This window comes from Scyliorhinus torazame, chromosome 12 (genome assembly GCF_047496885.1).
Source record: "Scyliorhinus torazame isolate Kashiwa2021f chromosome 12, sScyTor2.1, whole genome shotgun sequence".
Taxonomy (NCBI): domain Eukaryota; kingdom Metazoa; phylum Chordata; class Chondrichthyes; order Carcharhiniformes; family Scyliorhinidae; genus Scyliorhinus; species Scyliorhinus torazame.
Window position 1 is genome coordinate 147,527,326 of NC_092718.1, and position 27,511 is coordinate 147,554,836.

Genomic DNA, 27,511 nt, shown 5'->3' on the forward strand with positions numbered 1-27,511 from the left:
CAACAGTAGTGAACTCGCCAACATTGAGGGCATTTAAAAGTTTATTGGATAAACATATGGATGATAATGGCATAGTGTAGGTTAGATGGCTTTTGTTTCGGTGCAACATCGTGGGCCGAAGGGCCTGTACGGCGCTGTATCGTTCTTCGTTCTATGTTCTATGATACGGACCACGGAAGTGTAGAAGATTTTAATTTAGACAGGCAGCATGGTCGGCGCAGGCTTGGAGGGCCGAAGGGCCTGTTCCTGTGCTGTACTTTTCTTTGTCTGTACATGACCCCGTGAATAAGATCAAATACATTTTATGCACCCTGACTATAGAGTTATAAAAATGCTTAATCATTTATATATTAATAAAACTCTCATGAACTTCAAATGGTTAAAACAAAAATGTCACTTTGGACAGTCAGTGTGGTGAGCAACCAGCACACACCTCACTTCACTTGCCCTTGCTTTACGTGTGCATCACTTCAGTCACACAGATAGAAAAAGCTACTCCGATGGAAACCAGCGGAATGTGGCCACTCTGCACGTGGACAACAGTCACAAAATGTATCGTGGGCCTCACCCGGAAAGGCCGCATGTCTGAAGTCTAAAAGGTAGCCTATCAGTACCGGCTGCTCCTGCCGAAATCTGTGTTTGGAACAAAACTGGTCTTTTAAATACATTTCTCCATCACCCCCTACTTTGAACAGAATCTCAGCTGGGCCACAGTAAAACAGCACTGATTCTGCACCTACCACTCCCTCCCCAGACACCAAACGAATGCCACCGGATCCCCAAATAACAAGTGTGAAGTCAACAGCGCTGACCAGGAAAGGAGAAAATAAATAAATTGCAATTCCATCATGGGCGGTATTTACCGGCCGTTCATACAGGAAATTCCGGTCCCACGCCGGCGAAAGGCTTTCCCGATGACGAGGGGTGCGGGCGAAAGGGTTTCGCGATGAAGAGGGGTGCGGGCGAAAGGGTTTCCCGATGAAGAGGGGTGCGGGTGTCATCTCCCCCCCAGATCCACACACCCCTCCCCCACAGATCCACACACCCCTCCCCCCCCCAGATCCACACACCCCTCCCCCCCCCCCCAAGATCCACACACCCCTCCCCCCCAGATCCACACACCCCTCCCCCCCCCCAGATCCACACCCCTCCCCCCCCAGATCCACACACCCCTCCCCCCCCCCCCCAGATCCACACACCCCTCCACCCCCAGATGCACACGCCCCTCCCCCCCCCCCACAGATCCACATACCCCTCCCCCCCACAGATCTACACACCCCTCCCCCCCCACAGATCTACACACCCCTCCCCCCCCACAGATCCACACATCCTCCTCCCCACCCCCCCCCCACAGATCCACACGCCCCTCCCCCCACAGATCCACACACCCCTCTTCACTCTCCACAGATCCACCCCCCCCATCTCACCAGCCGCACTGGGATTGCCCACAAAGATTGTGTGTTTACTGCTCCGGAGTGAGAAGTAAGCCCTCAACTTTTGACTTGGAGATGCAAGTGCAACCAACTGAGCCACAGCTGAAACTTAAGACACAAAACCTTAAAAAGGTACTTGAAAATCAAACGGCTGAAGAATTTGCACAAGAAACATTGTACCTAGGATATTTCAATGTATACTGAAACAACAGGATCAGGAGTCGCACAAATTAGTTGTACAGATCAGAGTTATATGAAAGGGTTCTTTGCCCAGAGGATGGGAGACAACTGGAATAAATTGTCAGTTTATGTGGCGAGTGCTGACTCTCTTAACGTCCCACAAAAATCTGGACTACAACCTAACTCCGGTAAAGTCAGATCCTATAAAAGTAAAATTGCCACAGTCCCAAATGACCATGGGTTGCTTTCCCCTTTGTGGGGGAGAGCAGACTGGTGGCGATTTAACCTGAGGATCATCACACCGCAGGTGAGGGGTGATGCACAATCAATTACTCTCGAGACAAGGGGAGTCATAACTAATAGGCTTTAATCTGCTAGAACTGTTCCCCAGCAGCTTCGATACAGAAAGTGAAGGCTGCTGGGATGGCATCGGTTCTTATACTCCGCCTCTCAGGGCGGAGCTATGTATATCAGCCAATGGTAGACTTCTGGGTCTAGCCAATGGTCATCCACCTCTCAGGTACCGCAATACCTGGTATTACCACAAGGGGCAAGGTTGAGAAGGTGGGGCCTTCTTGAATAACCTCAGCCGGTACAGGAATTGTACCCACACTGTTGGCTTCGCTCTGCATCACGAACCAACTGTCTAAATCGGCTCCCGGGTCATATACCATTTACGTGAAATACCAGGTAATGCAAGCAAGGACAATGTGGTCCTCTGAATTTGTTTTCTATCGCCTAATTGAGTTGGGGAAGAATTTCCCAAACTTATTTTTGCCGAATTAGATTTTGATGTTTTGACCGTCTCCCCAAGAAATCCAATCACAATGCTTCGGGCATCATGACCAGGTTGGCAGGTTGAATGAACCTGTTTCATTGTCTTTGTGAACACACTATGGATGTTCATTCAGCTGGCTGGCTGATTTTCTACTCATGCTGCACATACTCAAAACTTATTGTGAAAGAATAAAATTGCACAGACCTGTGAAAGTCTCCTTGGTTGAGTGTGGAATGGAGCATGTCTTTCTCAGTTAAAGACAGTGTTTGATTCTGCAGTGCAGTTCCTCAAAGACTAATTGAGTAATGCGTCCAGGATGAGAATAACAGTCATTGAAGCTGGGAACTTGTTTCAATATTTATCAATTTAAATGCTTCCTATTTCACTAAACATTCAAGGCCAATATCAACATGCTTCAAATTGATTGATGGAATTGGATAAACAATGAAAACTCAGACCAAACGACTGGCAGAACTGTCTCTCAGGTCTGGTACATTAAGACTTATATGGGCTTTGCTTTAACATACTGAAGACTGTAACACAGTGGATAAACAGCTGGGAGTCGCAATTCAACTAATGAATACTTAATCAGTTTCAGAAGAAGTGCAAAAAGCCTTCAAATTACATCCACTGAATCTCACAGGCAAGTGTCTCCCCTCATGAACATTCCTCCCCACAGAGCTTCCCCTGAGGAACATCCAACCCACAGAGCCTTCCCCTTGGGAACAGTCAAAACCCACAGATCCTTCCCCTCAGGAACATCCATCCCCACAGATCCTTCCCCTCAGGAACATCCATCCCTACAGACCCTTCCCCTCAGGAACATCCATCCCAACAGAGCCTTCCCCTCAGGAACATCCATCCCAACAGAGCCTTCCCCTCAGGAACATCCATCCCCTCAGAGCCACTTCTTCAGAACATCCATCCGCACAGAGCCTTCCCCTCAGGACATCCAACCTCACAGAGCCTACCTCTCAGGAACATCCATCCCCACGGAGCCCGCCTTGGGAATATCCATTCCCACAGAGCTTCCTCTCGGGAACATCCATTCCCCCAGAGCATCCTCTCAGGAACATCCATCCCAGCAGAGCCTCCTCTCAGGAACATCCATCCCCACAGAATCACTTCCTGAGAATATCCATTCCCACAGAGCTTTCCTCTCAGGGACACCCATCCCCACAGAGTCTCCCCTCAGGAGCAATTATTGTCAATGAGCTTGCGCACACATAGGTATATTTGGATAATGGAAAATCTTTTTAAAATACTCAAATGATTGATGAAAGCAACATTTCCACGTGTGGCAGAGTGACATACAACACTGTTTATCATCTTGCAGATCGTTAATTTCTCCCCTCTCAATACGCCAAACTCCTCGTACTAATTTATCTGCCTTTGGTAGTTGTTAAAAAAATCAATTCACTATTTAAAAATAATAATAAGTGATTCCTCCTCAGCACATATTGCATTCCTTTCACAAAGTAGGGATGTCTATACCTGTACCCAGGCCCAATCTTTTGAGCTGCTTCAATAATTTTCTCTCCATCATTAGGTCAGAAATATGATGTTCACAGTCCGTGCCTGCAGACAGCATGACCGAGGCAACATTCGGGCTTGGGCTGGGAAGTGGCTAGTAACATTCACATTACATGAAGTGCCAGGCAATGACCATCTCCAACAAGAAAGAATCTAACTATCTTGTTACATTCCATGGCATTACCATCGTCAAATTCACTACTCTTAACATCCTTTACCATTGTCCAGGAACTGAACTGGCCATATAAATACCGCGCACCAAATCCTTTCCACGGCCACAAGTCGGGAGTGTGATGGACTTGACAGGAAAAGTGCAATTCTAAGAACGTTCAAGAAGCTCAACACCATCCAGGACCACTGAGCCTGTTGGTCAGCATCCCATCCACCCCTTAAACATTCACTCCCTCCAGCACCGTTGTACAGTGGCAGCGGCATGCACCATCTACACAATGTACTAAGGCTCCTTCAACAACAGCTTTCTAAACAGATATCTCTACCATCTAGAAGGAAAAGGTTAGCAAATATATGGGAACACCACCACCCGCAAATTCCCCTCTAAGCTGCTCGCCATCCAGTCGGTTTGCGTAGAGTGCGCTATATAATTGGTCAGAGGTTTGTTAAAAATGGCTGTCTGTTATTCGGCTAGTATGGGCAGCACAGTAGCATAGTGGTTAGCACTATGTCTTCACAGCACCAGGGTGCCGGCTTCAATTCCCGGCTTGGGTCACTGTCTGTGCAGAGTCTGCACGTTCTCCATGTGACTGCGTGGGTTTCCTCTGGTTTCCTCCCACAAGTCCCAAAAGGTGTGCAATTAGGCAATTTGGACATTCTGAATTCTCCCTCGATGTACCTTAACAGACGCCGGAATGTGGCGACTAGGGGCTTTTCACAGTAACTTCACTACAGTGTTAATATAAGCCTACATGTGACAATAAAGATTATTAGAAAAAAATTAGTCAAGCATGATGGCAGGCATTCAATGTAGGCCAAGGCCATCGAGTAATAAGTTGATATGTGTGGATGCTCAGACACAAGTCTTCATTTACCAAGGGAGAATCTAGTTAATGACAATAATGGTTAAAATGAAAAAGAAATCAATGGAGGATATATTTTCTGTTACAGGCATGCATGATGTCTGTTTGTTTACAAGCAGCAGTGGAGCGGCCTAAACAAAGACTGACACAGAGCATCAAGCTGCTGACAGGAACTCACTCCACTGTTATCACTGAAACAATCTCCTGCTTCACCACGTGCTTTGGTTTAGTGTTTCTGCAGTGCTGCCTACAAACTCAGCCATTCTGATAAACACTAACCTCAGCCACGTTCACTTCTGCTAACCTCACTTGGGCTGGTTTACCCTGGGCACTTATTTTCCTCCACTCCAGTTGATCGAAGGAAATTTCCTGTTGACTCTTTTCAGAGGTGGCTTGGATATAAATAAACCTGTCCTCTGGTGGATCCTACACCCCATCATTGGGAACAATGCTTGGAATTGCCTCCCTAAGCTTCTCCACCTTTAAATCTCTCCTTTAAGATACTCCCTCTTTGATCACCTTTCCTAATGTCTCCACCTTTGGCTCAGTATTACTTGTTGTGATTATGGTTTCACAAAATACATACTGATGGCTTATCCAACTACAGGGGGCATCACAACCAATTCCCATTAACAGCCCAAACAAACCCTATAGGTCACTGGGTAGCAAGCAGGACGTGGAAACTTTTTCCCATTTTTCCTAGGAATGCAGCACCCAACAAATCAACTCACCCGGTGCACTCTACTGGGGTCTTTGGGGCCCGATAGAGCAGCGCCATCGTACTACAGTGCCAAGACATCTTTCAACACTCTGTACAAGGCCTTACGTGTCACCTTGCTGGCAAGCACTGCCTTGTTAGATCATTCAGCCACACAGTATTGCCAGTAAAGAATCATAGAATCTCCACTGCAGAAGGAGGCCATTCGGCCCCTTACAAAGAGCGCCCCACTGAAGCCCACGTATCTACCGTAACCCAGTAACCCCCACTTAACATTTTTTCGACACGAAGGGCAATTTAGCATGGCCAATCCACCTAACCCGCACATCTTTGGACTGTGAGAGGAAACCGTAGCACCCGGAGGAAACCCACGCACACACGAGGAGAACGTGCAGACTCCGCACAGACAGTGACCCAGCCGGTGATCGAACCTGGGACCCTGGAGCTGTGAAGCAACTGCGCTAACCACTATGCTACCGTGCTGCCTGAGCAGTGATTCAGTACAATGCAATCTGATTGTAATGCTGGGGTGTTAGTGCTCCAGAGAACTGGAAGACAAATCAGACTAACTAAAGGATTAAAGCCCCCCCCCCCCCCCCCCCCCCCGCCACTCTCCTGGCAAAAATTAATTTGGACGGTCTCAGGTATTTCACAGTAAACATTTTACCCTCCTTCTCTGCTGCCCTCGTCACCTTTAGGCAGGCGCCAGAATAGCTTGTGTTGGTAATGGATGTGTCACATTGATGCAGTAGTCGATGATGTATTAGGAGGGACACTTCCAAATGAGTGGTCAGACAGGGTTATCGACCCTCCAGGGTGGCACTGAGGTTTCCTCCTGGGTACTGTGCAGGCAACACAAGAGATTAATAACTGGGCATTAACAAAATGTATGTTTTCACTCATTCATTTTCTTTGCACACTCTTGTCTTTCCATCATTAAAATCTCAGATAGGAAAGGGGCTGTTTAACCGATGGTCATTAATCATCCAGTTGGCAATGGAGCTTTCTGACCGGCTGTGTGACAGCGAGGGTTGACATGTTGGGTGGTGAATGATGGGAGCATGGGGAGTGGGCTGGTTAAGGTCATGTCGGCAGCCGGTGATTGAGGTACATGATCGGCCAGCGGACTGTAGTCAGAGCTTCACCCTGAATCCGGTGGATACAGAGAGGGGGCAGAAGGTAAGGAATTACCGCTCATGATACTGCAATTAAATACTCAAGGCACAACGTGGCATACCTTTGTGCACAATTTTGTAGTTCATCTTAGGCAGGTTGAAAGATTAAGTGATCATCTATGAATACTAGGTCATTATTAGGCTTTTCTTTGTGAAATAAGTGAGATTGGGGAAACTGGCAACCCCTCAAAGAGTTGGCATCCTGATTAATGAAGCACCAACATCCTGCACAAAGATCAAACAAAGTTGCTGGGTGCAAGAGAACATTCTCATCCCACTCCAGACAGACTATGGTGAATCTTGTTGATTAGAAAAATCAGAAACAGACCATTCCAAAGCTTGAACCTTTGGATCTATCCACCTTTCTCCAATGCATTCCCAGACCATGGCAGCGAACTCCTCTTTACCAGATTTTCTATGTTTCCTACCCTGTCGGCTAGTCTGCTGTTACCAACCAATTACACCTTCTCTGACAATGTTTTCCTGTTTTATTGTCCATCCTCTTTTAACGTGAACTACCATCCTGTGCTTCATTTATAACCACTATTGCCTGCCTCTACTCTATCACAAACCTTCCCATTTTGCTTCTGCCCCACCCCATCCTCCCAGCACCTTCTCGTCACTTCCCCCCCCCCCCCCCCCCCCCCCCACTCCCAACACCCTTTCCTCGCTCTGTATCTGCTTAAATTGTTAACAGTTCTCAACCAGGAATAAAAGTAGGCCATTCAGCCCATTGAGCCAGATCCACTATTCCGTAGTATCCTGGCTGATCACCTTCTGGGAAGGATCACTAGCCTGAAACGTCAAACTTCTCACCGGAGTTGGGGGTCTGACACCGGGATCCCGACCCCTCGTATTTTCAGTACAACACCCACCCGCTTCATTTTACAGGAGGAAGCCAACTCGTGGGCTTCCTTATCATTCGCTACCCAATTAGATGGGGCGGGTGGCACATGGATACGGGAGGGCCAATTAGAGGGGCGGGCCGAAGGGTGGGTTGGCCAACAGCCCCACTGGGAAAGTGAGCATTGCTCAGGCAGATGGAGAAAGAGATGCACCACAAGATAGAGACCCTCAAATAAATTTTCCAAAATGCATGCAAGAACTAATCATCATAGAAGAACTAATGGCCAGAACAGTCAGGAGCATCAGCCTGGAGGAAAGCACTCAGAGTAGGTGGTTGGCAGCAGATGCGCTGCATTCAACCTTTCTGATCCTTCACACACAAATGTATAAAAGCCTCGAATGTGTAAAAGCCCATGATTGCACTCGGACCTCCTGCCATGAAGCCTCCTCCATTAGTACAACCCATATGGTGTTTGGAAATGCCATTGCCGAAATAGTGAATAATTGTCCTTTTATGAACTTTGGCTACACGCTGGTGAGTGTGTAGGGGTTGCAGTTGAGTGTCTTCAAGACAGGGCTTGATAGTTTCTTGATTAATAAGAGAATCAGGGGTTATGGGGAAAAGGCAGGAGAATGGGGATGAGAAAAATATCAGCCATGATTGAATGATGGAGCAGATTCGATGGCCAAGTGGCCTAATTCTGCTCCTACGTCTTATGGTCTTGTCAGCGAGCCAATCCAACGTGTCTGCTTAAATTCCCTCCTCCCATCCCATCTCCAAAGGACTGGGGACGCTCCGGCTGTTAACTCTGTCTCTCTTCAAAAATGTTGCACTAAGCCCAACTCTTTAACTGCGAAAAACTGAGCAGGCACTGTTCCCAGTTTCTGCCTTTTACGATAAAGAAAACAAAACGCTGCATTTCTGTAACTGCTTCCATGACCTCGGAACATTCCAGAGTGCTTTGGGATCAATTTGTAATCACCAAGTTAGGAAACACAACAGGCATTGTGTGCACATCAAGTTCCACAAAGGCCAATAAGATAACGACTAGATCCTTTGTTTTAACGATAAGATATAGGGAAGAGGGAGTGCAGCGTGAGGGGATGTAGTTTAGAGAAACAAATGTAAGTAGTCGGTGAATTTTTGTTGCTCACTCTTGTTCTCCGTGTCAGGTTGGAATAAAAATAGCATTCGAAGAAATATTTATTTTTCATTGCCTATAATGTCTTAGGAAGTCTGGACGCCAGGAATGGCACTCTCGAAATGCAATGTAGAAGGGTCATACGGACTCGAAACATTGACCCTGCTTCTCTCTACACAGGTGCTGGCAGACCTGCTGAGTTTATACAGCCTTTTCTGTTTTTATTTCAAAATTCAGGAGGGGTTCGATAGGGTGGATGTTGAGAGATTGTTTCTGCTGGTGGGGGTGTCTAAACTGCGGGCATGGTCTCAGGAGACGGGGCTGTTCATTTAGCACCGGGATGAGGGGACATTTCTAGACTCAAACGGGTTGCGAATCTTTGGAATTCTCTACCCCAGAGGGCTGTGGATGCTCCATCGCCAAATACATTATGTGGGATAGGCAGATTTTTGATCTTTTGGGGAATTAAAGGATACAGGGAGCGGACGGGAAAATGGAGTTGAAACCCAAGATCTGCCATGATCGTATTGAATGGGAGAGCAGGTTCGATGGGCCAAGTGGTCCACTCTTCCTGCTGTTTCTTCTGTTATCCTTTTATGCCCCTTTCCACAAGCACCGATTCTTAAAGATTGAATGTTTCAATCACTTGCTTTGCCGCATTCCACAACCTCTTTTCTGCCCCAGATTTCCTACAATTTTTTTTTTTTTTTTAATAAATTTAGAGTACTCAATTCATTTTTTCCAATTAAGGGGCAATTTAGCGTGGACAATCCACCTCGCCTGCACATAGTATCATAGTATCATAGAATTTACAGTGCAGAATCTTTGGATTGTGAGGGCGAAACCCACACGGGGAGAGTGTACAAACTCCACACGGACAGTGACCCAGATCGAACCTGGGCCCTCGGCACCGTGAGACAGCAGTGCTAACCACTGCGCCACCTTGCTGCCCCTGATTTCTACAATTAAAATAGTTATTCATGCCGCCTCATTCCGCTAGCTTTCAATCACAGGGTATGGACACTGGCATCTGCTTCACCCAAACTCACCATGTGGTTTAAATAGATTTCAGTTCGCCCAAGAACGTCTCTGACGAAAAAAAAGCTGCCCTGACTTCTCGGATCAGCCAATTTAGCATTTTCCCAGCATCTTTTGGCGTCAGTGCTGCAGTGAAGTCTCGAGAAGGATTTGACCATGATCTCATTCTGGCTGTATTCTGGGCTGCGGAACAGCTCCATTGTAAACCTCCTCTTTCTCATGCTGGCTGATGCCTGTTTGAAATTTGCAGAATTGACTTTTGCTGGAACGGCCAACTTACACCCAGATGCAAATCCTCCCCCGCCCGCCTGCCCCCACAACCCATTGTGTCGTTTGTAAACAATTTGGACAAAAAGTATGACTGCAATTTCTTAGAATTCATTGGTGGCATTGTGAAAAATGTACCATTAACCGGAAGGACCAGAGCCAAGTATGGGTTTGGGGGTGGGGAAGAAGAAGAGAACTATGAAATCTATCAGTAATCAGCACTGAAGGAGTGAAGATAGCGAGAAAGTTCCACCCTCATTTTCCGATGAGCAATAGTTTGGCTACTTTGCACTTTATATAACAATCTCCAATCTGTTATGACTTTCAAGATGAAAAACAAATGATTTGTGGCCCATAGTAAGATATATTTATTCTTTTCCAAGTCTTTTTGGTTAGCATTGTTGTTTGTGGCCCCTTCACTAATGTACATGTCAAATAAAGCATATGAACATACTGCTGGTTAGGACATAGAAACCACAGCAATTCAAAAATATTTATAGGCAGATACTGGCCAGGAGTGACCTGTCAGTCCTTGTGGATGCATTCCCAAAGGTTCTTCAGCTCACCATTCTGCCTGGCTAACATAGCATGTCCCGGGGAAGACAGACAAGTAGGCACAGTTTGGAATTTATTTTGTTTTACGCTCAGCCTCTAGTTCGGGTACGACCTTTCAGGCATGACCATAGTACAAGAGACTGAGAAACCATAACCAGAGGAGAATCCCTGGGTACGTGGAAAAAAATATTTAAACAAATTTATCAAGTATTTCACCCTCTCCAAAGACAGATATTAACTGGGTGCCGCACAGAGCCCCACCTCCATTCAGAGACCCTCCAGAACTATTATTCATGGAACACTCAATCGTGAAGTATTCTGTTAAACCAGTGGTTTCAAGGTTTGATGGTTATCTTTGAAGTCAAGTTATTTGTACTGCCTGTGTACCCAGAGGGGGTGATGCTGCATTTTCTGAGGTCCCAACCCATTCGCCAGCGGAACATTGTGGCGTGTTGTGCAAGAAGACTGGCTGCTGTAAACCAAATTTGATTGATGACTATATGGGTGGCTAACTTCATACATCCACACATATAGCCTGACACCATCACCAACACTTAGCTCACCAGAGTTTATTGGACAGTGGACAAGTAAGCAGTTTATCCTAACATTTCCGGCTACCCACGGGGAAATTCCTGATGGTGCTCATCCCACCCATCCAGAAATCCTGCAATGACATCACATGCAAAAATGGAAATTTCAGGGAAGGATTTCTCCTCGCTCCCAATTGTTCTTACTGATCTATTGCAGTTTATTCTGTTACTTCATTCAGCAGGATATGCAGTGTTATTGTATCCTCTTATACACCATTAAGAGATTGACTCCTGTTAGCCATGGTTAACGTTGCTGTCAATCGAGAATACTGCTCAACAACATAGTAAACTCCGCACACAACAGACTGAAAACCAAGTTTCTTTCTGAAAGGAACAGGACTACTTTACACATTAATATTCGGAAATAACTTAAATTATGGCTCAAGTAGAGAGATTCAATGGGATACGCTTTCAAAAGACTATTTAAAAACCTGATGTCCAACCTCCTCTCCTCCCCACCTTTCTCAATGCTCCACACATTCCCCAGTGGGGGTGGTCAACATCTAACATTCTCTTCTCTCCCCCCCCTTCTGCCTTTCCTGGGTCAAAGTGTTTGAGTAATAAGCCTGATCAAGGTCAAATAGCTTTAATTGAAATTTTGAGGTGGTGTCGAGACTGAGGGCTGGGCAGAAGAGAGGGAAGACAACCAGATGCATACATACACCTGTACACAAGATATTTTATCACAACATTAGATAAATCCCTCACATTAAGATGTTCCCTAACAAGCTCTGCACACAGTTTTTAAAAAAATAAATTTCGAGTACCCAATTCATTTTTTTCCAATTAAGTGCAATTTAGCGTGGCCAATCCACCTAGCCTGCACATCTGTGGGTTGTGGGGGCGAAACCCACGCAAACACGGGGAGAATGTGCAAACTCCACCCGGACAGTGACCCAGAGCCAGGATCAAACCTGGGACCTCGGCGCCGTGAGGCAGCAGGGCTAGCCCTCTGCACCACGGTGCTGCCCCCTCTGCACACAGTTAAAATGAAAATCTACAACAGTTACATGGATCAAGTAAGTGGAAATAAACAATTTAGTTTCATTTTCAGAGCTGGACAGCTGCAGTCACAGCCAGAAGGTGTATGAATCTCTCTCTCTGCAATCTAAAGATTGTAAATCAATCCTGGTGATTTAAAACTAATAACAGTAGTGACTTTAACCGGATGTGCTTCTGGTAGAAGGTGTTTTAAGTCGTATGGATGTTAAAAGGAAAGTTTAAAGGATTACTTAGTGTTGTAGTCTTTGGGGGTTGTATTTGAATTAATGGCTGCTAAGATGTTCACTGTATGCTTTAAAAAGGTTAACTTGAGTTCATAGAATAAACATTGTTTTGCTTTAAAAATTACTTTTCCATTTCTGCTGTACCACACCTGTATAGTGGGCCGTGTGCCCCCCATACCACAATCTATTAAAAGTTGTGCATCAGGTGAACTCCATGATACACTTTGGGGTCCTCTAAACCCTGGCCCATAACATGACTCACTCCACCAGTGCACGGTGGCAGCACTGGTGCACTGCAGCAACTCATCAAGGCTCCTTAGACAGCATCTTCCAAACCCGTGAACTTTACCCCGAGAAGAGCAAGGAACTACAGAGGCATGGGAACACCATCACCACCTGAAAGTTCCCCTCCAGGCCACTCACCATCCTGGCTTGGAAATATATCGCCATTCATTCGCTGGGTCAAAGACCTGGAACTCCCTCCCTTATTGAGGGACTGCTGCAGTTCAAGGCGGTGGCTTACACTGCCAGTTAGGGATGGGCAATAAATGCCAGTCAGTGATGGTCAGATCCAATGATTAAATATAAATATATATATGGTCTACATGGGTTTCCTCCCACAGTCCAAAGATGTGGTTAGGTGGATTGGCCATGATAAATTGCCCTTAGTGTCCAAAAAGGTTAGGCTGGGTTACAGGGATAGGTTGGAGGCGTGGGCTTGGGTGCTCTTTCCAAGAGCCGGTGCAGACGCGATGGGCCAAATGGCCTTCTTCTGCACTGTAAATTCAATGATTCCAAGGTCATCTGGTGTGTTAACATTAATGGGACACTCCTCATTAATTAAAACCGTAGATCATTCAAAAATAAGTAGTCAGGAACGTTTTAGACATGACCTTGGGGAATTTCTAACAAGTCCAAAACCTGGCTAGATTGGGGGTGATTGGGTGATAGGTTTAAGTTTAGACTTTTGTTCCATTGGTAATGAATCAAACTTTAATAAGCAGTGCTTCCATAATCAAAAGACACAGGTACAGGTCAGAAAATCGGACTTCATTTCAAATAACATCAGTTTGGTATCCAGTTCACATTTTGGAAATTTCCAGATATCTCCTTCCAAATATAGTGTGTTGAAGCTGCCCAACTCATGCCCCTTCCCTTTTTGTGATGTCATCATTTTGATCTGTTAATAGTCATTTCCTTTGTCATTTTCACCATGGTCAGACTATCCAATCCAGAGCACGCTCAGCTGGATGTAAAAAAAGTGGAAGAAATGAGCTGCCTCGTGCACCGCCAAGCATGGAAGGGAAGAGAGACATACAAAGCCAAGGACAGGGTACGTGACCGCCAAACAGTAACTGAACTAACTCCAAATGATGTGGCTTAATTATCCCAACTTCATCTAAAGCCTGCACTTGTTTGGTTTCGCATGAGCAATGATGTGAATATATTTAACTGTTTTGCATTTGGTATCCAGGCCACACGGCCCAGCAGTTGGCTGAGTGAATCAAGCAGTGTGTTCCTCCGGCTGTTTGTAATAGGCATAGTACAGACCATCCTCAAGTAGCCAGTAGTTAAAAAGCCAAAACAAAACATCAACTGTTAGATGTGATTCTGTGATTGGGCAGCACTTGCTGAATAATCCAGAGTGTGCTAACAACCAATCTAGGACAAATCAGTGAAGCTCATAACGTGGCTCATTTTTGGTTACTAGAGACGACACACATTTCAACATAGAGACCTGTTCTCTGCAAACAAATGGAATATGTTCAAGCCTTGGGCTATTTTTGAATTACCCAAGAGCTTGGAAAGCCTTTCGTTACGCTTTGCTTTCTGCATGGCAACAACTTGGCCAATCAGAGTTGAATTGCCAACCTATCAGCACCCTTTTCTCCTGGTGTATAAATTGTGATCATTTGAAAGTTGGCATTGTTGTATTTCTCCTGGTGGGTACAAGATGAAAAACTTTGGCATGTCTCTTTTTTCAGTAATATATAGCATTCACTTCTTGAACATCACATTTACTTCCTGTAACACTTTATTATACTATTGAGATTAACCCCCCATTTTTTACGAAACAACATATACCCTGACACTCAAGTGACACCACAGATCTGCTACTCAATTTGAAGTATGTTAAACCACTTTAGAATGCAGATATATGATATAAAATGCAATGATCAGTACCCCACAAATGGTGCACAAAGGAAATTCAAACCTTAACTATACTTTGGATTTACAAAGTGCTTGTAACATAAAAATATGTCAAGGGGGAATAAAAGCAGTCTTCAGAAGAGGCAGCAGATAACTTAGTCAAAAACAGAGTTTGAGATAGCTTTAAGACGATGAGGTGTGTTGGATTCAAAAAGTGTACAAAGAACAAGTTCCAGGGATTAGGGCATGATGGATATAGGCACAGCTTTGTAATTGGAGGTGGGGAAACAAAGAATGACTGGAGAAGTTTTTCTCTATAACTGGTGCAGTGTGGCTTTAGTGACATCTGCAAGATGGACTGCAGCAATTCACCAAGGCTTCTTTTAAAGAGAGTCTCCCAAACTGGCAACCTCTAGCATCTAGAAGGACAAGGGCATCAGATATCGGAGGATGCAAGCACCAGGAAATTCCCCTCCAAACCACTCACCATTCTGACTTACAAATATGTCGCTGGGTCAAAATCCTGGAACTCCCTCCCTAACAGCACTGTGTGTGTACCTGCACCACATGAACTGCAGGAATGGGCAATAAATGTTGGCCTACTCAGTGATACGACTTGGTGGCACAGTGGTTAGCACTGCTGCCTCACAGAGCCAGGGACCCAGGTTTAATTCCAACCTTGGGTGACTGTCTGTGTGAAGTTTGCATTTTCTCCCTGTGTCTGCGTGGGTTTCCTCCAGGTGCTCCGGTTTCCTCCCACAGTCCAAAGATGTGCAGGTAGCTGGACTGACCATGATAAATTGCCCTTAGTGTCCAAAGGTTAGGTGGGGTTACAGAATGGGGTGGGGGAGTGGGCCGAGGTAGGGTGCTCTTTCAGCGGGTCGATGAAGACTCAATGGGCTGAATAGCCTCCTTCTTCACTGCAGGGATTCTATGTCAGATGACCAATGGCAGGAGCACGTGGACATGTGTGGAAATGTTTAAATTCCTTTTTTTTTTCTTTTTATAATTTGAGTACCCAATTCATTTTTTCCCAATTAAAGGGCAATTTAGCTTGGCCAATCCACCTACTCTGCACATCTTTGGGTTGTGGGGGTAAAACCCACGCAAACCCGGGGAGAATGTGCAAACTCCACACAGACAGTGACCCAGAGCTGGGATCGAACATGGTACCTCAGCGCCATGAGGCAGCAATGCTAACCACTGTGCCACCGTGCTGCCCTGGAAGGAGAGGTCAGGAGTGGGGACCTCCTAGAATCAAGCAGAGTTAACAAGCCATCTTTGTGCGGTTCGGAAGTACCTAATCACATTGAAGATCACTACCAACTATCACAGAATTGTCACAGCACAGGAGGAAGCCATTTGGCCTATCGTGTCAGAACTAGCCCTCTGAATGGGCAATATGGTGTCAAAAGCAGGCACTGCATAACTCTTGTGCAGCCTGGTCTGCCCGACACCTTTCACCAGCCATCCCCTTCATAAAGTCTCAAGAGGGGGCTGACTGCCCTTTGGGAATCGCCCTGCTGCCAATAATAGTGCAGAGGGCAAAAAATATCCTTTATTATTTACAACAATTTACAGCAAGACAGAGGAGAAATCAAATGTGAGAAAGAGAGAAAATGTTTATGAAATGATTGAAGAATATTCCTGTAACCTTTTACTGAATGTCCATGAACCCATTTCTGCTGAGCAACAGTTAACAGCCACTTCACTAGAATGTAATTTAATTTCTGGCCACAAGCAGTCGAAGCCAGGATGGTCCCTAACATTTAAACTATATTCCTATCATCAAATGAACATTTAAATTTCATTTCCCCCCAGTTTATGGTACTTCCCCTGGATTCTGTGATTTGGCAGTGATAAAGGGAGGAGTCATACCTGACACAAAGGTAGGTGCTGTGGTGGATAGAGGTCTATCATCTCAGTTCCAGAACATCACCACAAGAGTTCCTCATGGTTGTGTCCGAGGCTCATCAAAAGGTCAGAAGTAGGGATGTTTGCGGATGACTGCATATTGTTCAGCAGAATTCACGACTCCTCTGATACTGAAGCAGCTGAGGTCCAAATACAGCAAGACCTGGACAATATCCAGGCTTGGGCTGACAAGTGGCAAGCAACATTCATGCCACACAAGTTTCAGGCAATGACCATCTCCAACAATGACCATCTCCAACAAGAGAAAATCTAACCATCTCTCCTCGTCATTCAATGGCATTACCATTGCTGAAACACTAACATTCTAGGGGTTACCATGGACCAGAAACTGAACTGGACTAGCCATATGAATACTGGGCTACAAGAGTAGATCAGAGGCTAGGAATCCTGCAGTGAGTAACACACCGCCCGGGCGGGATTCCCCCATGCTGCACCGTATGGGAGAATCGCCGTTCACGTCATTTTTTCCCGCGGCGCCAGTCCGACGCCGTTCCGCCATTCTCCCAAAAGGCAAAAACGGCTTCCTCGAGGCCGGTCCCGCGCCTGCCCGAGAATCGCCCGAGGTACTAAGTACGGCTATTCTCCGGGCCCCCCGCTATTCAGCGGCCCGGATGGGCCGAAGTCCCGACGGCGTGAACCCAGGTCACGCCGTCGCCGTTCACCCCTGGTAAATAAATACGTCAGAAAATCGGGCTGGCTGATGATGTGGAGGAAGGTGGTGAGTGGCCGGCCTCACCGTAGGCAGCAGGAGGTGGCGTCCACGGCCGGTGCTGGGGGGCAGTGGGAGGGTTCTCAGAGAAGGATGCCGCAATGCCCGGGTGGGGAGGTAGGAGAAGAATGCCACCATGCTGGGGCTGGGGGGGGGGGGGGGGGGGGGGGGGAAGAGCAGGGGCTGGAGGAAGGAGCAAATGGTGAGGAAAGGAGAGGGGGTGGAGGAAGGAGGAGGGGGTGGAGGAAGGAGGAGGGGGTTGTAGCCATCTGGGATGGCCACTTCCAACTAGGTACAGAGAAACTCGCAAAGCCTGGCGGGAAAAATGGACAAGCCAAGACTCAGGCAGGCTCAGAGCCTGAAAAGCATATTCGTAAGCAAGAAGTCCAGATGGTATCGAAACTCCGTCCAATTTGCATTTTAATGGGGCCGATTAGCATTTGATGGCCCATCTTCCCCAAAACAAAGGACTGGTACTCGAGCAACCGGGGCAGTCCCAGATATTTCGGCGCCATTCCCTGTCCAAGGGAAACACAAACAACAGGGTCCGTGACCGCTTGGGACACGCCCAGCCATCCAGATCCCTGCCCACTTATTGGCTAAGGAATCAAACGGAGTGATCAGGGATCACCCAATTAGTAAGGCCCAAATCGAAGGACCGCCCAAAAGAGCGCGAAAACCCTCCCAGAGTATAAGAAGAAGAATCCGCCACATGTTCGCTCTCTCTTGGCGCCCTCTTGGCCTTGATACCCCGGTCACGGCCATCGCCAATTGCAGCAACACCAGAAGCGAGTCCAAGTTCAATGCCCGCTACCAGACGGATGAGCCCAGCTGAGCAGCAGTTACTCCTTCGAACCAGAGAGATCCAGAATTGAACTGTTTTCTGACCTAAGGCGGGTGCCCGAAGTTAAGTACAGGTTGTCTTAGCTGATAGGTGTAGTTAACTAGTAGTGTCCATGTTGCATGACTAATTGTGTGTAAATAAAGTACCCTTGACCTTTAACTAACTAACTGGTGTTTGGTTCTTTGATTGATAGCCGGTTGAAACTTGTGGTGCTATCATTCGATACTTGGCGACTCTAAGCATTAAGACACAGATAACATAGAAAGAAGGGCAAATTCACTGATTGCCATAATTGGAACAGAGCCACAGAAAAGACAGAGTAATAGAAAAGGCAACAGTTATTGGCGACATCTGACTGGACCCGACCCAGAAGTGACCGTGTCACTCGGAGAGAACCCACAAAACTATTTTAATTATAACAAAGAACAAAGAAAATTACAGCACAGGAACAGGCCCTTCGGCCCTCCCAGCCTGCTCCGATCCAGATGCTTTATCTAAACCAGTCTTCTATTTTCCAAGGATCTACTTCCCTCTGTTCCCCGCCCGTTCATATATCTGTCTAGAGGCATCGTAAATGATGCGATCGTGCCCGCCTCTACCACCTCCGCGTTCCAGGCACCATCCACCCTCTGCGTAAAAACTTTCCACGCACATCTCCCTTAAACTTTCCCCCTCTCGCCTTGAAATCGTGACCCCTTGTAATTGACACCCCCACTCTTGGAAAAAGCTTGTTGCTATCCACCCTGTCCATGTCTCTCATAATTTTGTAGACTCCATTTAGAATCCAATTAGAATCCAAATTGGTAAAGTAAAAGAAACTACAAGCGAAACCAGTATCGATCAAACCTCCAGAATTCGGAAGTGTGTAATTTGCACGCGTACTATCAAAGGGATACAAGGTAAACGCGATAGATTTTGTTGCGTGAAACATTCGGGAGTTGCGTAAACCGGAAAATAGCTTGAGCCGTACCAGTGTTTGCACCGCCGCTTTATTTCCCCTTGTCCCAAATTTCCGGGAGACAGAAGTATTTGTAGGGATGGCCATGAAGGCAATGGAACGCCTTATGCATCCACAAGAGCCCGAGGTCGCAGCGAGCAGACCAGAACAGTGTCCTGTATAGGAAGAAGAGATTAGGAGATACCTAAAGGGGAAAGGATGGCCCCTAGGTCTGAGTTTTGCGCGAATGAAGAGACAGGTCCTGGCAGCATAGGACAGACTTGGTGGGACAGCCTGACCGAGATCCAGAAAAAGAGTTTGACTAAGGTTCGTAAGCCGATAGCAATTGTGACCTATCTGGCACAACTGCGAGGCATAGAGGAGGTCATGAGGATGCTCTGCCAGCAGCTAGAGGAGAAGGAGAAAAGTAGAGGGGGAGATTTAAGTGAAAGAGAGAGATTAAATGTACAGCTCCGGGAGCAGTTAGCAGCGAAGGACAAGGAAATGGATGATGTCAAGAGGGCACATCAATTCTGTCTCGCCCACCTTAGCTTCCAAATCCAATACGATAAGGCCTACCAGGACACACAACGTGCTGTAATGGTAAGATAAGAGACAGAGAATCAGGTACAGCAGTTAAAGAAACAGTGCGATGATCTAAAGGCAGCCCTCCGAGCACTCCACAGTTCCACCACAGAACAGAGGCAGAGTTTGGTAGATCATGCCAAATGCAGGCAGCAAATTGCAAAGCTGCAATCCCTGCTATCAGTTCAAAATGGGTTTAGAGACACCTTTGGCCCACAGCTAGACCAGGAAGACGGCCCTGATTGGCAGGAACTCAGTGAAACGGCCCAATGGTACGTAAGTGAGACCGAGAATCAAAATAGAGCCCCCCAGGCCCAGAAAAGAAAAGCACCCGCACCACCGACTGCACAGGCAGCAGCCAACCCAATGAACCCCATTACCACACAGCGCAGGGTTACCACGGAAGGCCAACCCGATTTTGTGTTCACCACCCCATAAACTATCACCCAGTTATGAGATGCCCGCGAGAAGATAGATACTTTCCACCCCACATCGGACCCACATCACTTTTTCGAGTTAGTGAAACAACAAACCCTCATGTATGGTTTAGACGAGCCGGAACAGGTTAAGCTCATAGTTATGTGCTTAGACTCCTCAGTTAGTTCAGCCCTTCCCGACCCACAAAATGTAGGAGGAGGTAGCAGTTCCCCCAACTTGGATCTGCGATACTCTTTGGGATAGTTCCAGAAGACCGGTCGTTGCAGGCACAGTCCGGGGACACCCCGTAGAGTTCCTTTGGGACACAGGAGGGTCCCGAACCACATTAAACCCCTCCACCATGTACCAGAAGGAGATTATGGCCCACTACGGATACCATTATCCTTAGTGGCTTTACAGGTCACCTCCAGCAGGGACATATCACAGCCCCTGTGGACGTACAGCTCGGTAATATTAGGACAAAACATTTGGTTGTTTTAGTAGACTTGCCCCAGGCAGCAGAACACATTCTAGGCATTAGTACACACAACCTTTCATTCAACCCAGTCAACCGATGCATATGGAAAATGGCTGGAGCAGCGCAAGCCCCCGCCACGCTCACAGTAGGAGATTATGCCCATAGAATCAGCTCAGGAGGAGTACTGGTTTGATCCACAAACCATTACCACAGACAAAGCAGTTGGAGGTCTTGAAAAGACATAAAACAGCATTTGCCCAGCACAAGCACGACTGCGGCAAAATCCCAGGAGTAGTAAACATTACAGGATCCGATCCCAAGCCCCAGAAACAGTACGGCTTCCCCCAGGAAACTGAGGGAGAGATAGCCAAGGTAATTCAAAGTTTATTGAATCAAGTCTAGATTCGACCCGTTGCATCGACAAATAGTGCCCCAATTTGGCCAGTAAGAAAACCCGATGGATCATGGCGACTGACCATCGACTGCAGAGAATTGAACAAAGTGACTCCCCTAGCAGCCCCCACTGTTGCCACAAGTCCCGAGACCATGTTGAGACAGGGACTCCAGTCGAAATGTTTTCGGTGTTAGATATCAGTAATGGCTTTTGGTCCATACCACTGGACAAAGCATGGCAGTATAAATTTGCGTTTACCTTCCAGGGACAGCAGTACATGTGGATGTTCCTTCCACAAGGCTTCCACAACACCCCCTCCATTTTCGACAGACAATTGGCAAACGGATTCTCTAAATTTTCCCGTCCTGAATGGCTGGTTCAGTATGTGGACGACTTGCTCCTACAGATGAACACTAAGGAAGGGCACATCTCGCTTCTTTCTGAATTACTAGAACTCCTTACAACAATTGGATGCAAAATTAACCCCGAGAAAGCCCAAATCCTTCAGGAACAAGTCACATATTTAGGTCCAGTCATCACGCATTGGAAGCGTGATAGAACTCAAACGCATTGATTCCATTGTAAATTTGCCCTTGCCCCAAAACGTTACTGCACTCCGGTCATTTTTAGGACTGGTTGGATATTGTCGGAACCATATAGACGGATTCGCCACAAAAGCAGCCCCACTTTCCGAGCTACTAAAGAAACAGGCCCCATGGAAATGGCTTCCAAAGCACACGGATGCCGTGTACGCATTAAAACGCACCCCGAGCACAGCCCCCACTTGCAAGCTCCAGATCTCCACTCCCCATACGCAATAGAGGTAGCGACCACAGACCGAACCCTTTCGGCCATACTCCTGCAGGAAAGGCACGATCGTCTAGGACCCGTAGCCCATGCCTCACGAGTCTTAGATCCGGTGGAACAAGGAGTTTCAGCCTGCGGTTTTCTGGGTGGTACAGTACTTCTCATACATAACCGGACTCAACCCAGTAACCATTTTGACCGAGCACACCCCGACACAGCTTTTATTGGACGGCAGACTAAAGGATGGCACAGTAAGCCAAATTCGAGCAGCGCGATGGACCCTATTCCTACAGTGACGCACACGTTTCTGGCCGATAATTTGCATTATGCAGGAACCCCACATGAGTACGAGATCATAGTCCCCAGGCACAGCCCTTTGTTCCCAAGTCGGTACCAAGAAAGACAGGTATCGGATCCCAGCCCACAGCCAAAGCACTGAGAATTTACATAGATGGATCCTCCACAGTCCTTGAGGGAAAAAGGATAACAGGCTGTGGTATTTATGTAGAGGGCACGCAGGGACACGCTTTAGAAGAGATAGCTTTAAAGTTGCCTAGACACTTAGGTTCGCAGGCAGCCGAGTTAGCGGCCATTTCTTACATTGTCCAGCACCCAGATTCATTCCCGACCCCTGCAGACATATATTCGGACAGTTTGTATGCTTGCAACAGCCTAACGGAATTCCTACCCCTGTGGGAATCGAGAGGATTTATTTCCACTGACAGAAAACCTCTACTATCAGCCCCACTGCTCAAAAATATCCTTCAGTCAGCTAAAGGCAGGAAATATGGCACCGTCAAAGTAAGAAGTCACCATCGTTCCTCCCGACCCGGTAATGTGAAAGCTGGCGCCCGAGCGAAGGCAGGCTCACGATATGGCCACTTTTGGCAACCCCCCCCCCCCCCCCCCCCCCGCCCCACGAGTGCCCCAGTACACACAGTTCAGGTCTCACAGACCAAGACCTAGCCCAGGCACAGAAAGAAGGCAAAGCGTTAAAAGACATTTTAAAAGGGAACTTCCCAGCTCCCTATGAAAAGTTTAGGAATTCTTTGACGGTCCATGAGGGAATCGTTTTAAAAGATGGAATTTATGTAGGCCCCACCCAGGACAGGAATGAGATAATTTGTAAGTTCCATGACGGACATGACACCAAGGGATTGAATCCACCCTTGCCCACCTCAGACCCCTCTGCTGGTGGCCTGATTTGAAAACGGACGTGTCCCATTTCGTCGAAAACTGTTTAATTTGTGCTCATAACAACCCAGATAGGTATGCAAAAAAAGCCCAGCTACGCCACACCCGCCCTGTAAATGGCCTGTGACAAACCTTCAATTGCATTATATTGGTCCCCACCCCCCCTGCAGAAATAGGTACAAGTATATGTTTGTGGTGATAGACACATTTCCGAAATGGGTCGAAGCGTTTCCCTCGAGAACAAATACAGCCAAGTCCATGGCGAAGATCTTAACACAGCAAATTTTTACGAGATGGGGACTCCCCAGCAGTATTGGGTCGGACCAAGGTTCCCATTTTACGGGAAGGGTCATGAAAAATGTGATGACGATATTTGGTATCAGGCAAAAGTTCCACATTGCCTATCACCCACAGTTCAGCGGCATTGTGCAGCCACTCGCACCACCTCTCATTGGCGATGGCAGACAATGAGGACCCGCCCACTGACAACTCGAGTTCCCCTCTCCCAGCAGCAGCAGCACGTCCACAGAATCAAATTTCACCCTGACGCTTGATTCGGCCCGAGACCCGAACCAAGCTCCCATGAACCAGGCCCCAGTCACTACAAGCCCAGGCACCACGACCACGATACGCTCAGCCCCTTTGAAACGATTTATTTGCCCACACCGGAACCTGACCCGCCACCCGACGATAGCGACAGCCCCCTTGCAACCTCCCTACGGAACATGAAACGCTGGCACCGTGACAATTCCTGTCGTCTGACGAGGAATGATGAAATGGACCCCACATCGGCACACGCTGCGTTAGCACGCAAACTCCATGCACGAGTTTGGCACCCGGGAGATGGTGACAACTCAGAGTCTGACTCCCACCATGGTAACCCCTTTGCGAATCTTTTTGGAATGGAACCTTGAGGTGTCCAGATGATGACAGTCAGGAACCGATTGAGATTTACGGTGTCCTGTACTCTGATGGAACCTGCCCGCTTTTATGTTCAGTTTGTGTTTAAATGTTGTTCGTTCTCTCTTGTACGATTTTGTGTGTCGTCCTCACGGACGCTTTCTTGATGCAGTCATAACTACTCTTCCGACGCCACATGGCAGTTAGTGAAGCAAGTTTGTCTGGAGCCCATATAGTTACAAATTCTTACCGCTCTTGGAAGGTTTCTCAGGCAGTGGAGTAACAGCACTTATCCCCGCCCTGTCTGATGATCCCCTATACATTTGGTCAGCCAAGCTCGGTTAGTGGAGCAGCGGCACTGATCACCGCCCTACCCGGGGATCCCACCCATTCTTGCCCTGCCACGGATCATACGCACCACCCCATTCAGATACTTGTTTTCGAAACTCTTTTGCTGTTCTTTTCTAGTCCTGTGGTTTAAAGAATGCATTTTGCCACAACTTTTGCCCTTTCCGGCAACCCTTCGGTTGTTATCCCCCACATGCTATTTACGTCAGAAACACTTGGTTGGAAAAACAAGTTTGCAGAGGCCGGAGAAATTGCCGCCCACTCAGCCCATCGACCACAGGCTGCGAGAGTGCTCGCACCGTGACACAGAATTTTTTTCGGATGTCTTGTCTCCGCAAATGGTTGTTTAAAAAAAAAAAAAAAAGAGGGAGTCACATATGGTGACGATTATAATGGGAAATTGACGTTAAGGAGAAACAGACAGACATACGAGATGTTAAACAACACGATTATAATAGATACTACGCTTGTTCCCTTAGGAAGATATGAAGATACTCGACGGAGAAGGAAAGCCCGAATAAGATGAAGACGACCCTGATGATGCATCATGATCGTCTCTGGAACAGTACAGTTGCGCGCGTTACCCACCTCTACCCCCCTAACCACACAGGTCCCAAACACGACTACCCGACACAACACCCCCAGCCCGGACACTACACCACACATACACCCAGCCACCGATACCCCCACATGGTGTGAGAACCTCATCAAGTGGTATTCACTGTCCTACACAGTGGAAGCCTTACTAGTGATAGCCATATTGTGCAGTGTCATTCAGACAATTAGATTGCGAAAATGGAGGAGAGCCGCCCGCCCTCCAGTATACACATTTAGAGCCCCCTTCCTCGGACTCCAGCAAACCCCACACTCTTTCTGAACCTTTCACCTTAATAAATTCCGCTGTCCTTGTTTTGTTAATAAAGTTACTTCTCTGTATGTGAATGTTAGTGACAGGAAGAAATGTGATGCTATCGGATTTTTTTTTGTATTGTAAGATAAGTTCTTTGATTGTTAAATAGCAGCATGAGTGTAGTCTAGTCAGAGACAGTTAGAGATTCCCCTTTTACTGAATGTTAAATGGCCCCCTAGAAATTCTTAGACACATGGGTGGGATTCTCCGGGAATTGGCGGGGCAGGCAGAAACGGCAGAGTGGAGTAGTGGGAACCATTCCGGCGTCGGGCCGCCGCAAAGGTGCGGAATCCTCCGCACCTTCAGTGGCGGGGCCGGCGCCGGAGAGGTTTGCGCCCCGCCGGCCGGCATGGAAGGCGCGGGTCCGCAGCTGCTGACGTCATCCCCGTGCATGCGTAGGGGGGTTCACCTTCACGCCGGCCATCGCGGAGGCTTACATGGCCGGCACGTAGGAATAAAATGCCCCCACGACACAGGCCCGCCCGCGGATCGGTGGGCCCCGATCGCGGGCCAGGCCACCATGGGGGCCCCCCCGGGGCCAGATCGCCCCGCTGAGGACTCCAGAGCCCACCCGCGCCACCAGGTCCCGCCGGTAAAGGACCAACTCCAATTTACGCCGGCGGAACCTGCATAGAACGGGCGGGACTTCGGAGGATCGCCGGGAGGAGCCTGCCGACCGGCGCGGCGCAATTCCCGCCCCTGCCAAATCTCCAGCACCAGAGAATTCGGCAGACAGCAGGGGCAGGATTCACACAACCCCACCCGGCGATTCTCCGACCCGAATCCCGCCCATGTTGTTTAGGGAAAATTACGTAAATGTTTTGGACCCATAGGACAGAGTAGAGTAGAACCTGTCCTTGGTTAAAGGTACCCGGCATTTCAGAGAACAAAGACCCAGTATTGTGATCCTTCACGCTTCGCATTGAGGATCAAGAGGACGGAGTGTAGCCATCTGGGATGGCCACTTCCAACTAGGTACGGAGAAACTCGCAAAGCCTGGCGGGTAAAGTGGACAAGCCAAGACTCAGGCAGGCTCAGAGCCTGAAATGCAGATTTGTCAGCAAGAAGTCCAGACGGTATCGAAACTCCGTCCAATTCGCATTTTAATGGGGCCGATTAGCATTTGATGGCCCATCTTCCCCAAAACAAAGGACTGGTACTCAAGCAACCGGGACAGTCCCAGACATTTCGGCGCCACTCCCTGTTCAAGGGATGCGCAAACAACGGGGTCAGTGACCGCTTGGGACACGCCCAGCCACCCAGATCCCCGCCCACTTATTGGTTAAGGAATCGAAAGGAGTGATCAGGGATCACCCAATTAGTAAGGCCCAAATCGAAGGACCGCCCATAAGAGCGCGAAAACCCCCCCCGAGTTTAAGAAGAAGAAGAGTTTGTCATATGTTCGCTCTCTCTTGGCGCAGTCTTGGCCTTGGTACCCCGGTCACGGCCATCGCCAATTGCAGCAACACCAGAAGCGAGTTTCAAGTTCAACACTCGCCACCAGACGGATGAGCCCAGCTGAGCAGCAGTTACTCCTTCGAACCCGAGAGATCCAGAATTGAACAGTGGCCACTGTTTTCTGACCTAAGCCGGGTGCCCGAAGTTAAGTACAGGTTGTCTTAGCTGATAGGTGTAGTTAACTAGTAGTGTTTATGTTGCATGACTAATTGTGTGTAAATAAAGTATCCTTGACCTTGAGCTAACTAACTGGTGTTTGGTTCTTTGATCGGTAGCCGGTTGAAACTTCTGGTGGTATCATTTGATATCTGGCGGCTCTAAGCATTAGGACATAGATAACATAGAAAGGAGGGCAAATTCGCTGATTGCCATAATTGGAACAGAGCCACAGAAAAGACAGTAAACAGGGTGGAAGAAGGAGGGGGGGGGTGGAGGAAGGAGGAGGGGGTGGAGGAAGGAGGGGGGAACGGAACAGGGAACAGAGCAGGGGGACGGAGGAGGGAGCAGGGGCACGGAGGAGGGAGCAGGGGCACGGAGGAGGGAGCAGGGGCACGGAGCAGGGAGCAGGGGGACGGAGCAAGGAGCAGGGGGACGGAGCAAGGAGCAGGGGGACGGAGCAAGGAGCAGGGGGACGGAGCAAGGAGCAGGGGGACGGAGCAAGGAGCAGGGGGACGGAGCAAGGAGCAGGGGGACGGAGCAAGGAGCAGGGGGACGGAGCAAGGAGCAGGGGGACGGAGCAAGGAGCAGGGGGACGGAGCAAGGAGCAGGGGGACGGAGCAAGGAGCAGGGGGACGGAGCAAGGAGCAGGGGGACGGAGCAAGGAGCAGGGGGACGGAGCAAGGAGCAGGGGGACGGAGCAAGGAGCAGGGGGACGGAGCAAGGAGCAGGGGGACGGAGCAAGGAGCAGGGGGACGGAGCAAGGAGCAGGG

General features: G+C 48.0%; 1 protein-coding gene and 1 long non-coding RNA gene across 3 annotated transcripts in view; one reads left to right on the plus strand and one right to left on the minus strand.

Moving 5' to 3' along the window:
* atp2a3 (ATPase sarcoplasmic/endoplasmic reticulum Ca2+ transporting 3) overlaps window positions 1-27,511 on the minus strand; it is a 356,930-nt gene that overhangs the window by 294,311 nt on the left and 35,108 nt on the right. The window lies entirely within an intron of this gene.
* Window positions 8,776-25,691, plus strand: LOC140387243 (uncharacterized). Its single transcript, XR_011933802.1, has 3 exons — window positions 8,776-8,822; window positions 13,737-13,848; window positions 24,694-25,691. It is a non-coding gene; the product is annotated as an uncharacterized lncRNA (long non-coding RNA).